We start from the raw sequence: 15,055 nt of genomic DNA on the forward strand, positions 1-15,055 counted from the left end.
CGCACTTCACGCAATCCACTCTACTACAATCATTGCACGCAATGTGGCTTCCACTATCTTGGGAAACGAAGTTTGTACTTGGAGACCACAATACAAAACATCCAAGTTTTATCTTCATGAAGTGTTCCAGGGAATTTCAGGGCATGCTAGAAGAACACTACCTCAGTTTCTATTTGGGAGACTGCAGCTCTCCAGACCACATATCAATTTCAAGTTTTTTTTTATGGCCAGAACTCTCCCATGTCCTATCCCCCTGTCCGACACGCCAGACCTTGTTGTCACATAGCCTGACATAACATACCACATGTGGTTCGCACCTAGCAGTCTCCATTAACAACTATTCACCCTGCCAGCCAGATCGTCATCCATTCCTTTGTCAAACTGTTCTTCCCTCTTTTGAATTCTATCCCTACCTATCGTTTACTCCTTACCCTCCCCAAACGCCCACTATATCTTCTGCAGGTAGACCAACATTTTCCAAGCTATCGTCAGTTCAGAGGAACGGTCACTGAACTCGAAATGTTAACTCTGATTTCTTTTTTCAGATGCTCCTAGACCTGCTGAGTTTTTCCAGCGTCATCTGGTTTTGCTCTGGTTAGAGTCGGATACTGTGAATGTTCGAGGAAGAATGACTGCGCATGGCCTGCTGGAAGCCTGATACTGCGCTTGTGCAATGACTCCCTGCACAGAAGACAGGACTGTGTTCCTGTTGAAAAGTTCTCTTGTGGATTTTTCCCATTACACGGTGAGCCATCAACATCAACTTCTTAGGTCAATGAAGACAGTAATAATTTCTGTCGCAGTTCTATCCTGGATGTGATGAACAGCAGAGAGAAAAACATTGCTCATGTCAGATGTGAACGGATTGGAGTCCACGCAGGAGATGTAATCAAGTGACTGGTCTTTTTTCAGATAGAGAATGCTCAACCGCTTTCTCACTGTAACAATGTTCCATTGGGTATCAAAGCTAAATGGTTTATTGGCGCAAAGGGTAAACACTGCCTTTTCCAGTAAAAATATGTGAATGTTTTCCCTCCAGTGTGACAGTACAGTTGTGTATAGTTGTAAATAGGATAACGGGATGAATCACTTTACACATTCAGCTGCCGAACAGTCGTTTTGTGGGAAGACATCTGTATAGAATGCAGGAAGATGGACTGAGAGGTTCTCGATCAGTTTCATATAGGGGCTGAGAGAATACAGGAGGGTTTGAGAGTCTCAGTATTGGACAAATCCCCAGCTCAGAGTGCAGTTGAATCTCACGTTGCTCTGTGAGACAAAGGAGCAATTTAAGGCGTTTTAACCAATGTTTCACATTCCTCATTGGACACAGGAGAGTTGTTTGAGGACTGCTGGACTAGTAATGGGCTTTCAACTTTTTAACAAGGCAGATAGAAACAAACCAGGGTAATACACCCAAGTGAGTCTCACAGGAGTGGTCGGGAAACGTTTGGGGAAACCTCTGAAGGAGAGAATTAATTGCGACTTGTCCAGGCAAGGTTTGATCAATGGGTCAGCATGGTTTTGACAGAGGAGGTGATGCCTAACAGATCTATGGCCACAGACAAAATAAGTGTCATTGTATGTTCTTAGGTGGTGGGTTTGTGTTCCTGTCTAAATATTGTTGAAAATGGAATTGAAGGCAGACATGTTGTGGCAAAGTAAATGATTTGACGAAGTGATCAGAGGGGAGTGAAAATGGTGTAGTGTATATGGGTTTCACTGAGATCCCACATAGGAGACTGATAACAGGGTAAAAACATAAACAATTCACGATCACGTGGAGTCAGAAAAATTCAGCCCAATGGATCAGAGACAAGATACGATTAAACAAATTGACATCGCGAAAAAGACATTGACCAGGCTGACACAGAACTGAGTCTCCGCCAAGACTTCCAGAATGTTGTCCCCCAAGCAGAGGGTGCAGGCAGGTTTCAGAGGGGTAAAACACAAAGGTGATAATTGTAAAGCAGTAACAGTACAGTGGTGAAAACTGTTAAGCAATTAAAACAAGAATAAACTGAATGGAATATAAACAAGCTTCTGGCAGTAACAATTCAATTGTAATTGAGACTGGAGATTCCAGCCGTCTTCTTGAATAGGTGAGAATGTTGTCTCAGCTATTCTTAACGGTACTTCCTGTCTGCACGAGTATGTGTAAGTGTTTCTTCTCCTGGCATTCAGTTCTGTCCATTGTGTTCCTCCTGGGAGCAAACTCTTCCTGGGTCTCTCAATCTGTCTCTTTGTTTATGCGCCATTGGTTTATATGGGAAACGAACCTGAGCTTAGGGTATTAGGACTGAAGAGATGAACGAGGCTAGGAGCTTACTGTGAAGGCTGTTTGAGAAGTGGCTTATTTGGTTTGGAAGTAGCTTAGAATGTCTGGATTCTATATTCGCCTTTTTGGCCAAAACTAAGGCATTGTGGGTGTGTTCTATGTGTGTTAGCAGGCATGACGTTTTGTGTTACGCAGACATGCTTCTGTATTTTTTATGCGTTTAGGCTGTGGGTGGACAGTGTAGCAGATTTTCTCCCACAGGTCTCCCTTTTTTTGTTATGCGCATGTTGAAAAGTGCAATGCAGCCCGGACTGGATATGCTGTCAGATGGTGGGGTTTCAGTGTCAGACAGGTCGTAGTCAGTGTCTGAATCTGACCAAGTGTAGTTTGTGTCAAGGGAGGAGATCTCACTCCAGCGAACTTGTACAAGCTGGTTTGTGAGAAGAGCAGGGGTAAAAGAACTGTACAAAACCTGCGGCAGCACATACAGAGGCCCATGACCAGAACAATGATACCCACAACCGCAATACGGAATATTATTTCCTCCAGCAGTTCCTGATGAAGGGCTTTTGCCCGAAACGTTGATTTCGCTGCTCGTTGGATGCTGCCTGAACTGCTGTGCTCTTCCAGCACCACTAATCCAGTATTTGATTTTCAGCATCTGCAGTCATTGTTTTTACCCCGTAGTAATGCGGGAGCATAGCACACACAAAACTCGCCCTGTCCAATCAGTGTAAGCTCTACTAAAGGGCCTGTGTCTTGCTAAAGGGTGTGAAATGTATTGTTGGTTGTGCGACATGCCCTATCATGTTTCTGAGATCTTTAGGGAGCCACGTGTTCTTAATCATAAAGGAATTGTGCGGGACTGCCATTGGGTCGTTGCAGGCCAGCCTGCTCTGCGCTGAGTTGCACGTCTGCTGCAACATTCTGTGGTCTGGCAAAGTATCTGACAGTGATGGTTAGTGGGGAGGTGAGCTCGAGATGCGAGTCCATGAGTGGAGGATATGTTGATGCTGGTTCCTAGGGGGCTGAAGCTGTAGAGTGAAATTGACAGAAAAAACGGCTACCCACCTGAGAATGGGTTGAGGAGGGGTAGTTGATATCTGGGAGCGGAGAGGGTAAGGAAAGGCGAGGGTAGGTTCGGGCTGGCACAACCAGGGGCATGAGCAATATACTAATCTTAGAACAAACAGCAAGTGTATTCCAGACTACTGTTTCAAACATCCTAAGCCTTAGTGCACGGCCACATCCCAGATAGTGCTGAAAAGGGAGAAAGAAAGAACACAATAAGAATGGGCCATAAAAAGTGAATTTCACCAATTAGATTCTCGATTAGATTTCCTTTCCATTCCACCGTGACCAGGACAGAAATGAAGGAAATGGGAGAAATTTTTGAACATATGACATCGTAATTCTTTAGAATCATTTTCCCACTTGGCAGAACTGCAAATACCGGCTGGTAGAGTCACGGTAGGACGATGCTTCACAAAAGCAATGAAATAACAGTGTCTCCTCAGTTTTAGTGAAAACCCAACTTGCCTGGAAAAAAAAGACAGCGGCAGTAAATCTGCTTGTGATTTTACATGTGGGAGGCAAACACGACCATGACAGCACTGAAACTGACCCCTTTGATAGAGACTGCACTCTCCCACACCGTCGTTAATTTCCCAACAAGCAAACCTACCAGGTATTTTATTTTTTGCTTTGAACACGGCACTTAAACACGCTGCAGCTTTGCTGTTGACCAACAGAAATGGCAGTGGTGGGATTGGAGGCGACACCCCCTTCGAGACCGTCCACGGTAACACCCGCGCGTGTGTGCGACCCTATATTCATACATTTTCAATTGTGCTCCTGAAAAACAACAGTTGAAAAAGCACAGGGAAAATATTTCTTGGTCCTTGTCCTCCTCGCATAACAGCTGGGATATGCCCGACTCTGATATCAATTTCACAGCAGATAATGATAGCCCATCAACCGACACAAAATTCACTGGAAAGCTGAATTTATCTTCTGACACTATTTTCAGCTACAAATGTATATGCGAGTGTGAGAAAGCATGTTCTGTCACGATTTGTTAAAATAACCATGAGCTGTACGACATTACTGGAATTTCGATTCTTACTTTGGTAATTACTTCGTCCATTGCTCGAAACAGAACGGAACATGAAGCACACCGGACTACAGGGAAAATGCACAAAGCTGAGCAGGCCGTGTTCCTCATCATACCGTGCAGCATAGTTTCAGTCACTGTGTCTGTTTTGCAGAATAAGTGTCTCAAACAATGTTCTCCACCTGAAAAGCCGAGGTATCAGGACAATCCGAGAAGGACAGATCACATTGTGAGGATGCTCAAACCTCTGTGCCAGTGCGAGTTGGCATTTCCTTGTCTTTCACCTGATCCATGCAACTTGCTGCAGAATGTCCACATCAGGACATGAGCGACATGGCTGCCAGCTGAGGTGGAAACCAATGTGGGAATCGATGGGAAGCGACTCAGAAAAGTTACAAAATTCCATGGTGCTTATTAGGGAAGCAGGTTCTGTTCTCATCAATGTAAAAGATAGTTTCTGAACATATTAACAGAAGTCAAAAAGTGATTATCCCACCATCCCACCCCACAAGATGTCAAAGAGTTGCTCACTGTACGTGAGTGTTCTTTGTTCTCGATGTGAAAATCTCTCCTGCCTGAGTCACCTTCACGTCTCTTGTTGTTGAGTGAATCAAAAAGCAGGAATTTCACCAAACTGCAACTGCCTCCCTTTGTTATCCCGCTTGCCTCTTCCCCTCCCCCTCCCTGTTTACATTTTCCTGCTTATCTGTGATATTAAGAAAACCAAATGGATGCGATGTCATTCTGTAGCCTCTCTGTTATTTCCACAGTCTCAGTTCCAACATGGCTTATGTCTCGGTGCATACCTAAATATTGGATTAGTGGTGCTGGAAGAGCACAGCAGTTCAGGCAGCATCCAACGAGCAGCGAAATCGACGTTTCGGGCAAAAGCCCTTCATCAGGAAATCCGATCAGTCATTGTTTTGACTGCATACATAAATATGACTGATGCTATGACAACACAACTCCAGAGGATCATCTGCGATTGTAAATTCAGTTATTGCTGTTGCTGTTGGAATGAGCTGCTAACGTGCGAAAACATGATTCAGGACCTCTGGTGCTAATTCTTGCGCGTTTAATAACGGCAGTCAGCTTCCAAATGAGGCCTTTCAGAGACTGCTTTGGGATACCTTTGACAGAGAGGCTGCATTAGGAATCCATGGTGCAGTGTGACCCAGCACATCACCTTTCTCCTTGGCTTTGAACCGGGCCGCCTGCGCAAGGAATGCAACTGTGTTACTGCTTTTCATCGAAGGATCAGAACGCGGTAACTGGAGTCTTAAACAGGATGGCGTATGATCAGAAGACGTTTGGAGAAACACCTAACAACGTTTCGCCCAGTACTTAAATGGAATTGCATTACTTTTTAATCTGAGATCGGATTTGCATGAGCCAACGCAAAGCCAGGTTTGCTGATGGGAAAGCAAGCAGTAAAGATCCATTCTCGTCCATCTAAAAGGCTGCAGTTGGGGACAGGGCTGTTTCAAACTGGGGACCTTTCGCGTGTGAAGCGAATGTGATAACCCCTACACACCAGAGATAAGTCCAGCCAGGGCCTGCTGTTGTTCAGCAGTGCCCAGCACTGTCATTTGCAGCAGTTCTCCGCTTCACCTTTCCATTTCCAACAGCCCGTTGTTGTCCAGCGTAATTGGCTTCATCGAAAAAGTAAGAAAATCATGTGAAATTGCTTACAAAATTGCAAGAATGTTGTCAATGTATCGACTGTCGGGTGAGGCTGAATAGGCTGTGTCAAATTGCCCTGCAGCATAGCGGCTGGGGCATGATCTTATGGAAAGTTTGTAAACTGAGTATTTAAGTATTTTACCCAAGGTGGGGTGAGTTGAAAACTGTAGAGCATAGGTTTCAGGTGAGAGGGCTAAAAGTTAAACGGGACCTGAGACATATTTTCCACACAGACAGGTGTGTGTGTATGGAATTGGCTACCAGAGGAAGCGGAGGAGGCTCGTACACTCAGAAGGTTTCAAAGGCAACCAGAGGAGTTTCTGTATCGGCAGGGTTCAGAGGGATAGGGGCCAAGTGCTGGGAAGTGGGACTTGTTTAATTTTGGCTATGTGGTCAGCATGGACGAGATCCACAAAGACTCTGTTTCCATGCTGTGTGCCCCAATAACGTTGTGTTACTTACAGCGGCTTGAAATGATTACTTTTAGCGGGGCATGCCATCGCTGTCTGCGGCTGTTCACCAGAAAGATAGCATTGTGAAACACTGCAGAACCGAAAGACCTTCTTACTTTTGACCCGACTGACCATACTCCGTGAAATATTCCCGAATCCTCAGTTGTTTGCTGCTGGAAGTTACCTCACAAACCGTGTTATTTCGTAATGTATTGAGCGAATGGCAAAAAGGTCAGCATTTAACACGGAACAGAAACAAAAATGCATTTTTCAGACACAGCGAAGCATGAACGCTGAATGTGATACAGACCGTGGGCATGAACCATAAACTAGTCTCACAACGAACAGCAGGACAATTCCAAACTACTCTTTCAAACATACTGGAGCCTTGGTGCACCACCACTTCCCAGAAAGTGCTGAAAAGAGAGGAAGAAACAAAACAACAAGAATGGACCATAAAAAGTGAAGTTCACCAATGACAGTCCCGATTAGATTACCTTTCCCTTCTAATGTCTGTAGGACAGAAATGACGGAAGCTTAAGACCGTGTAACATCGTACCTCAATAGAAACATTTCCCTTTCGTCAGAATACCAAATAACAACGAGTAGAGTCACCACAGGACTTTGTTTCACGACAGCGACCGAAGCAAGTCACTTTTTGGTTCCAGTGAAAGCTCAACTCGCGTGGAACAAAGCAGCAGTAGTAAAGCCTGCGATTTTCGGTGTGTGAGGCGACCACCGCATGGACTGTGACATCTTTGAGGGGGCTTATACTCGCCAACACTGCATTTAACTTACCAACACCGCTGCTTTTCGCTTGGCTTTCATCAGCGCACATTAGCACGCTGTAGTTTTAGGTTTCGAACATCCACTCGCCTGCCAAATAGGCATCGGAATCCCGCGCCTTAGGCTGCTTGGCCACGGTACAGAGGCCGGTTTTGAGCCCACTAGTGAAGGGTGCTGTTTCTGATCCGCAAAACGCACTGCAGGATTTTCAGACAGCGCCATCCTCCCTGCGAAATGTCCGTGCTGGATAATATTCTGTTGTGCAGATGTGTCCCGGCTTTGCCAACATCACCGTGGTCTAACTCCTTACATTCTGTAGGTCGAACTGTGAGTCCACTCTGAATCACAAATGTGTCACAAACCACCTTAGATGTGCTGGCGCTCCACAGAGATAAATGTGTTTCTCTTTTGGTATCATTCTCTTTCCTTCTGTAACTCTGCGCACTTTCACTTTCAACATAAACATTGAAATAGTTTTTAAATAACCCGATTGAAACTACGTCTTTGTCAATGTCAGGCAGTGGTTTACAGACCCTAACCACTTCCTATGTGAAACCATTCCTCCTCATGTACATTTTCCTCCTTTTACTAATGACTTTAAAACTCTGCTGAATTGTTCTCGATCCTTTCAGGCGTGGGGAGCATTCTCCCTTCATTATTTCCTCGGTCTATCCCACTCATGTCTTGGAAAGTTTTAACAAGGCCAGCTGTCGGCCTTCTGCTCTCCAAGAAAAATTGCCCCAACCTTACAAATCACCTTTATTGTAGACATTCCTCACACACCACATCATTGCCATTAATCTGTTCAGCGCTGTTTCCAATCATTTCATGTCCCCACTTCCTCAAGTTTCATACGCAGAACTATGTGCACAACCAAGATGGTGGATTTATTCAGAACGGGATTGTGTGGGTGAACATCCTGAAACACTTGTTTCGCTTTCACCACATGTGGTAGTGTGCCTTGCCTACTAAAATGGCACTTCTTACTCCAGAATCCAACGTTATTTCAAGGGGGGCAACTTCCCGATTTAAACCTTTTTTATTATCAAATAGCCGATAGGACGACCGGGCAAAAGTGAAATCAAACGACCATGGCTCGATGGCGAATTCAAGTAAGACATTCTCACATGTCAGTATTAACGCAAGCTGCTGAGCGAAGATCATGACCCTAGAGAAGTAGCATTCTTACGTTTCCAACACCAAACCAGCTGAAAGTCGCTCAGATCCAACAACATCATACTTTGATCTCGAGTTTCTAAGCACCAAAGTGTTTCAAGAATATCACCAAAGATGTTGAGCTGTTGGGAAAGACAGAATGTACTCCGGATTCTCTACCCTCAAGTAAATTGATGTGAGGACATTTTTGTGCAGCCTGTTTGCTGTTTAGAATCCATCTTCACACAGCAGTCCTGCAGAAAGGCTTTTGTAATAGTGACATCGGTTTCTTTGCTGCAATCGGGCAGCAGTTCACACCTGAACTCCAGCTGTCCGAGGTGAAGAGAATGCGAATGAAACCCTCAGTCACTGAGAGTCATCCCCACGGTCCTGAGCTGCGGAGCTGCAGACAGTCTAATGTTGAAGGAAGGGTTAACAATGAGACATTATTTCACCATCAGCCACTCTGTCCCAGAGACAGGACGAGGGGCAGCATCAACGTGTGGCATCACTCACTCGCTGACAGAAGCTGTTCAGCCCATCGAGTCCACGGCAACTCTCTGTCGCTTGTATATCTCTGTGGTTATTCATAATAGGTGATCTATGTCCTAATATTGCGGAACTGTATCAGTGTCATAATGCTGTCTCCAACAAGTGGATCCAATTGTTACTCACGTCTTTTCATTTCACGGGGAGGACATGGCTGTGTGAAACAGCGTGGGGAATGACTGCAGGGCGTCAAGCGTATAGAGCACTTAACAACGAATATATCTCACCTTCACCAGTTTATTCCCAGCTCTGGCAAATGCTTTTGTGAATCAGATCAGAGCAGACCGGCAGAGAACAGGAAAAAAGCTTCACGAACTTCACGTGTGTTTCCTCACCTGTGTCAATTTCGCAGGTGTATCAGTATGGAATATTCATTTCAGATTCATTGAGTGAAAGGAAATGGAAAGTGAAACAACATGCAATACGTAGAATGAAGCGATGTTATAGAGGAACACTGGCGGGGATAGTACACTCACTGACACGTGGAATTGTCAACGAGCAGAGAATGTTTTCAATCCATTAATTTCTGGGTTATGAGCCCAATAGGCTCCAGCTGGGCCGCTGTGTTAGCGCTGACTTTAGCATGAATTACACTGTCTTCAGCATTTCGCCTGGCGTGTGGCCTGTACCTCAGAGGATGATGTTGAAAGGTCTTCACTGTCATTGTGTGTGGTGCAAGTGTGTCCCGGCTGTGTCAATATAACCTGTGGGTAACTTCCACATTCTGTTGCTTTAACTGTGATTTAATTTAGAATCAGAAAGTATTTCACAGTGCAAAGTGAGGCCATGCAGCCCACCTTCGCTGTGCTGGCACCAAACAAGAAATAAATGTCTGTGTGATTCAATTGATTGACTTTATTTGATTGATTGATTGTCACATGTACCTGAGTTCAGTGAAAACATTTGTTTGCGATTGTTAAAGGCAGATCACACTAATCAAGGACATGCAGATTACCGTGTGAGTAAAAACAACATTTTGGACAGATTAAGGCTTTCAGGTTAATTCACACAGGACGTGCGCTCGGCAAGATCCACATTAACAGGATCAGCATCATTTGAAGTTAAGGAATCCATTTCTCAGTCTAGTAACAGCCGACAAGAAGTTGCTGTTGTGTGTCTTGAAGCTTCAGTATCTTGAAGCTTGATCTCATTGAAATCTTGCCTTCTGAGTCAAAAATAGAATTAAATGCAAAACTCCAGGGCTCAAGTGTGACTTCTCGCACGTACATCACTCACCCGAGGCGACATCACACCCAAGAACAACGAGCCAGAACCGCAGCTTGTGCGTGATCTATAAATCAGCTGGTTCTCTTTTTTTAAAAATAGGCTTTTTCTATTGTTTCGGAGTGAAGGCAGCATTGAGATTGAATAACAGTTCCTTGCCATTCTGACTTCCGGTTTCCTGGAAGCTATGCTAGCCACTTTCCCTGCGAGCAGGGTCCCACCATTAGCAGCTAGACAAACTCATCTTCTATTCGTAATCAGTGTCGTGGGAGAGAAACGTCAACGCGCTCTTCAGCTCCATATCAAACAGGGGTTTAGGGATCGGGGCGGGGGCGAGAGGGAGCGGGACTTATGAAAATTCTGGAAAGCTGTACAAAAGGGAACGCATGCACAGGAACTCATCTTCTTTTGGGAACCCTGTGCAAATAACGCCATCTGAAACAAATAGAAAAATACAGAACTGCAGGGAAAAAGAGCATCTCTCCCAGTCATCGGGAACTGTGTCTGTGTTCTTCTCACAGTCACATCGAGGCATTTGCTGTCTGAATCAGCATGGGATATTACTACAGCGAGTCCTGTTGCTCAGGCACATTGCACTTGATATGTATAAGCTTTATCACGGTACCCCAAGCTCAGAGAATAGATTTCACAGCTCACATCACCCCAGAGTGACAGGGAACAGAAGAAAGCGTTTCAGACAATCATATTTACACCCATGGGAAAAAAAACGGATGTCTGCGAGCAGATAGTCTCGACCAGTGCTGGTGTTGTCTGTGTGACAACAACCGGGAAATATTTATCTTGCTTCTTAAAACAGGTGTGAAAATTTGCAGAGCATAGATACATCTACCTGCTGTTAGTGAAATGATGAACAGCAGACTATTGTTCACAGAGTATGGTCTGACCTCTGGTGTATGGGGTCAGCACGCTCCAACTGTGACCCTCTGCTCACAGGATTTGAGCACAAACAAATGAATGACTCAGTGACAAATTCTGTTTAAACGGATTCTGTGAGGAATTGAAAGCAATGGAATGAAAAGCCCCTTAAGAGCGGGATGTAACATTAACTGTGAAGGGATTGTTTTCCAGACTGGAGGAGAGTGCGCAATACTGTTTCCATGGGTCAATATCAGGATAGATGGACTGAATCAGCGTCGAATGTTATTGTAGGGAGCCTTGGCGCCAGACCCACTGTTCCTTTTGTACAATGGGACAAAAGCACGGACGTTTTGTGTAGAGGGGACAACTTCAAAATCGTAAATGAGGCAAAATGCACAAATGAGCAAAACAACAAAGCAACCACAGGAACTGGTGTTACTTGACGGGGTAAACCCCCTCTGCTAATGTAAACCAGCGAAATAGAAAGGATTCACCCTGTGCTGTATTCTGTTAAAATTCAACAGGCAAAGAACTAGCCCAAAAATCACTATTTAAAGTTAACATTAACAATTTTATTGTCATTTTTAACATGTGACAGAGAATAATCAACTTTCAACTACTTCCCACCCCTTTCTCTAAACCTTCTGGTCTACAATACCTTCCCTCACCGCGACCCCATTAACATTGACAAAAAAACGCAAATTTACAAACCAACTCATTGACGAATCTTCTCTTTGTATCTTCCTCTGTAGATTTATTTCTCCAGGTCGGTGCTGATGCTTTTTTTCTATGCAATGTATTTCTCCAGATAGTCACCTCTTGGAGATTTTACGAAAATCCGACATCAATTGGTCTTTTATCTGCTCTCTTTGCTGTTCTTTGCAGCTCTGGGTAACTGTTCAAAATGTCCGTTATTTGTCTCACAAAACGTCGGATCGTTTCATTGGTTTTAACATAGTAAAAATACCAAATTCAAACTTGATTGGGGCATAAAGTAAACTGATTGTCCGAATTCGAATTTCATGTTTGTATCCATGTAACACAGCTCTTAGTTGGTTCGACCAAAATGTTATGTTGTTACCTTGTTCTGGACTCCTTGTGCTAGCCAGACATTTTAACACCATTAAAAGTACATTACACCCACAACTTCACAACAGTGGCAATTGCCAAGACAGTCGATATCTGTCAACATCGCTCTCTATCAATCTCATGTGCCTGAGATTTGAGCAATCTCTGTTCTATGTTAATCAAAACTGCCCTATTCTCATAACCTCAGATTGAACCCGCTCCCTTATGTATGTCTTACAATATTAATTGATTCCTCACTGTGTTACTTAAGCACACGTTAAGAAGAAATAAAAATGAGAACAACAGTCACCTGTGTGACTGCGATTTAACCCAATGTTGCTGCAACCAACCGACTCAGCTGTAAGTGAAATAGCCCACATCTTTCCTGTACCGGTAAAGAGATTGCATAGCATAGTGGTAAGTTTTCGTGAGTTGAATTAGACCCAGCATCATTACGAAGGGCTAGATTTACTGGGATATAAAGACATGATGAAATACACGGGGGTTTGGGGGTGGAATATTGTTAGGAAGGATATGGTCAGAGTTCCCTTGATACAAAATCGTTTGAGATGACGGAAATGAGATTTACTGGGAGAAAAGAAAAGAAGGGATGAAATGAAAAGCAGGGATTTAATGGGATGGTGGAATAGATGAAGAATCATGCGGCACAAATCAGGAATGACTGAGTTGTGTCCTAATGGAGATTTTCCAGCGGATGTAAAATTGGTTAAGGTAAAAAAGATGGAAATTACCTCGTTCAGGTGATCGTATAACCAAAGGTTAGAGCTTCAAAATGAGCGTGGAACGACTAAGAAGTTTGCAGCAGGTACTTTTTATTCAGGGTTTTTGAAGTCGGAGATGATTTTTCAGAAAAAAAACATGTTAGAAGATGATTCCAGCATATTTGACAGGCCGAGTGCAGACACAAGGAGCGAATTTAACAGGGACAGGGACTCCGGGCTGCCTGGATGGGGAGGCAAAAGTGACTCACTCACGAATTGTTTAGCGTTAATCAGAAAGAAATTGCATAACACCGGCAACTGAACATGTTAAGTGTAAGAAGAGCTGGTGATGTTGAAAGGTGCAGCAGCTGGTTCGACGTGGACTACTACAAATTGTTAATGTACTGACCTGTTTGCTTTAGCTTTGCATTAAATCGAAGTCGGTTAGCTCAGTCCGCTGGCTAACTGGTTTATGGTATAGAGTGAGAATAACTACGTGAGATTAATTGTCGCACTCTCTCAGGTTGCGAAAAGGATCATCATCTGCACTGCTCACGGTATCTGTAATACAATTGTGACTATAGTGAGTAGGAGTGGACCTGTCGATGTCAAGAATCATTATCTTTACCATCTGTTGCCTTGAACATTTGTTCACAATGACAAGGAACGGGTTGAATCCATTTAATACTGACTGATCTCGTCCCGAAAAATCCAGTCACAAGACGCTTCCTTATTTCTGTTGGAACACTCTGTTCTGCACAGCAGCAAAATCATTTGTCATGACTTTACCAGATTCACTGACAACATTCAGTCTACCCAAAGAGATAAATCTAATTCCTTTCTAACGGTTTAATGAGCTGTGTTACTTTGCAGCAAAAGGATGATATAAAACGAGTTTAACAGCCTGTTCAAGAATGTAATCAAATGCAGTGTCAGAGATTTGAAAAAGGTCTTCAAGCTAAAATATCACCTGTTTCTTGATCCACAGATGGATAATCACTTGGGGAAAATGCGCAGTTTTACGGTTAATAATTGATACCTTTCCCAAAGACAGAACAATCCCACAAATCAGAAACTGGAGTTTTAGAAATTCTTCAACGACGCTTCAGTGTGATGCTCCAATAATTCCTGATCAACGTCAGTAAAATCAGCTTTAGATAAGGATTGAAATTACAACTGCGGCATTTTAACACACTGTTCAGTGCCATGCGCTGATCAGTTGCTCCACAGGAGCCCACCGGCAGCAAGCCTATAAAGTGCACTACTCGTACCTCTGGGACCATCGACCCGCCTGATCTACTTTTGCTGCAGTTCTGGAATTAATGCTGAGGCAGAGGAGGAGGAACTGATATGGACCTGTGACTTTTCGGGCATCATGTTCAGGAAATGGGACACAGAAAAATGTTGTGCAAAATAGACTTGATTGAAAACTGGATTTCCGTGGGTCGCTGCGTTATTTACAGACAATGTTACATTATCGTTGTCACAGGGCGTCTCAATCGGTCGGCTTCAATTTGGCGCAGAATTCGATCCAACAATTCTCCACTAACTTCCTTCTTCAAGTTCCTACAGACAACATGAAACATACTGCACTCATCATCCATCTTCATCATGGCTACATCCAAGGACATGTTGCATAGTTTTCATTAATACTGAAGATAGAAGAATGTTATGCAAGAGTAAATTGAATTTCAGTTTAAATTGTAAAGTGATAAGAAGCCAGAGAAAGATACTGAATTTCCCAAATTCATGTTTATTACCGTGGCCAGAACTCTAACCAGGCAAAATCTGTCTCTGAATCCCCAATATCCACACTACCGTTTGCTCCATGTGCCCAGTTGGAAACCTGTGTGAAGGAGCATGCAGTCTGACAGAGCTCCTGGGAGAATCCTCCACTGTCTGATCTAAAGCGACAACAGGAGCTGTGTATTCCAGCTCTGACAGCAGTCGGATAAAAGGGAGGTTCTTGGTATTCCGTGGTGCAGATTCACAGGGTCCTCATCATGTTATTGTTTAAAACCCTCTATCAAAAACAGCACAGACAGAGAGGAAGAGATAGGGGCCATTTCTCTCGCCAGTGCTACCCCGCCATTTGATGTCATCATGGCTAAGTCTTTTCCCAGCCCATCCACATCAACCTGTCGCC

This window comes from Chiloscyllium punctatum, chromosome 13 (genome assembly GCF_047496795.1).
Source record: "Chiloscyllium punctatum isolate Juve2018m chromosome 13, sChiPun1.3, whole genome shotgun sequence".
Taxonomy (NCBI): domain Eukaryota; kingdom Metazoa; phylum Chordata; class Chondrichthyes; order Orectolobiformes; family Hemiscylliidae; genus Chiloscyllium; species Chiloscyllium punctatum.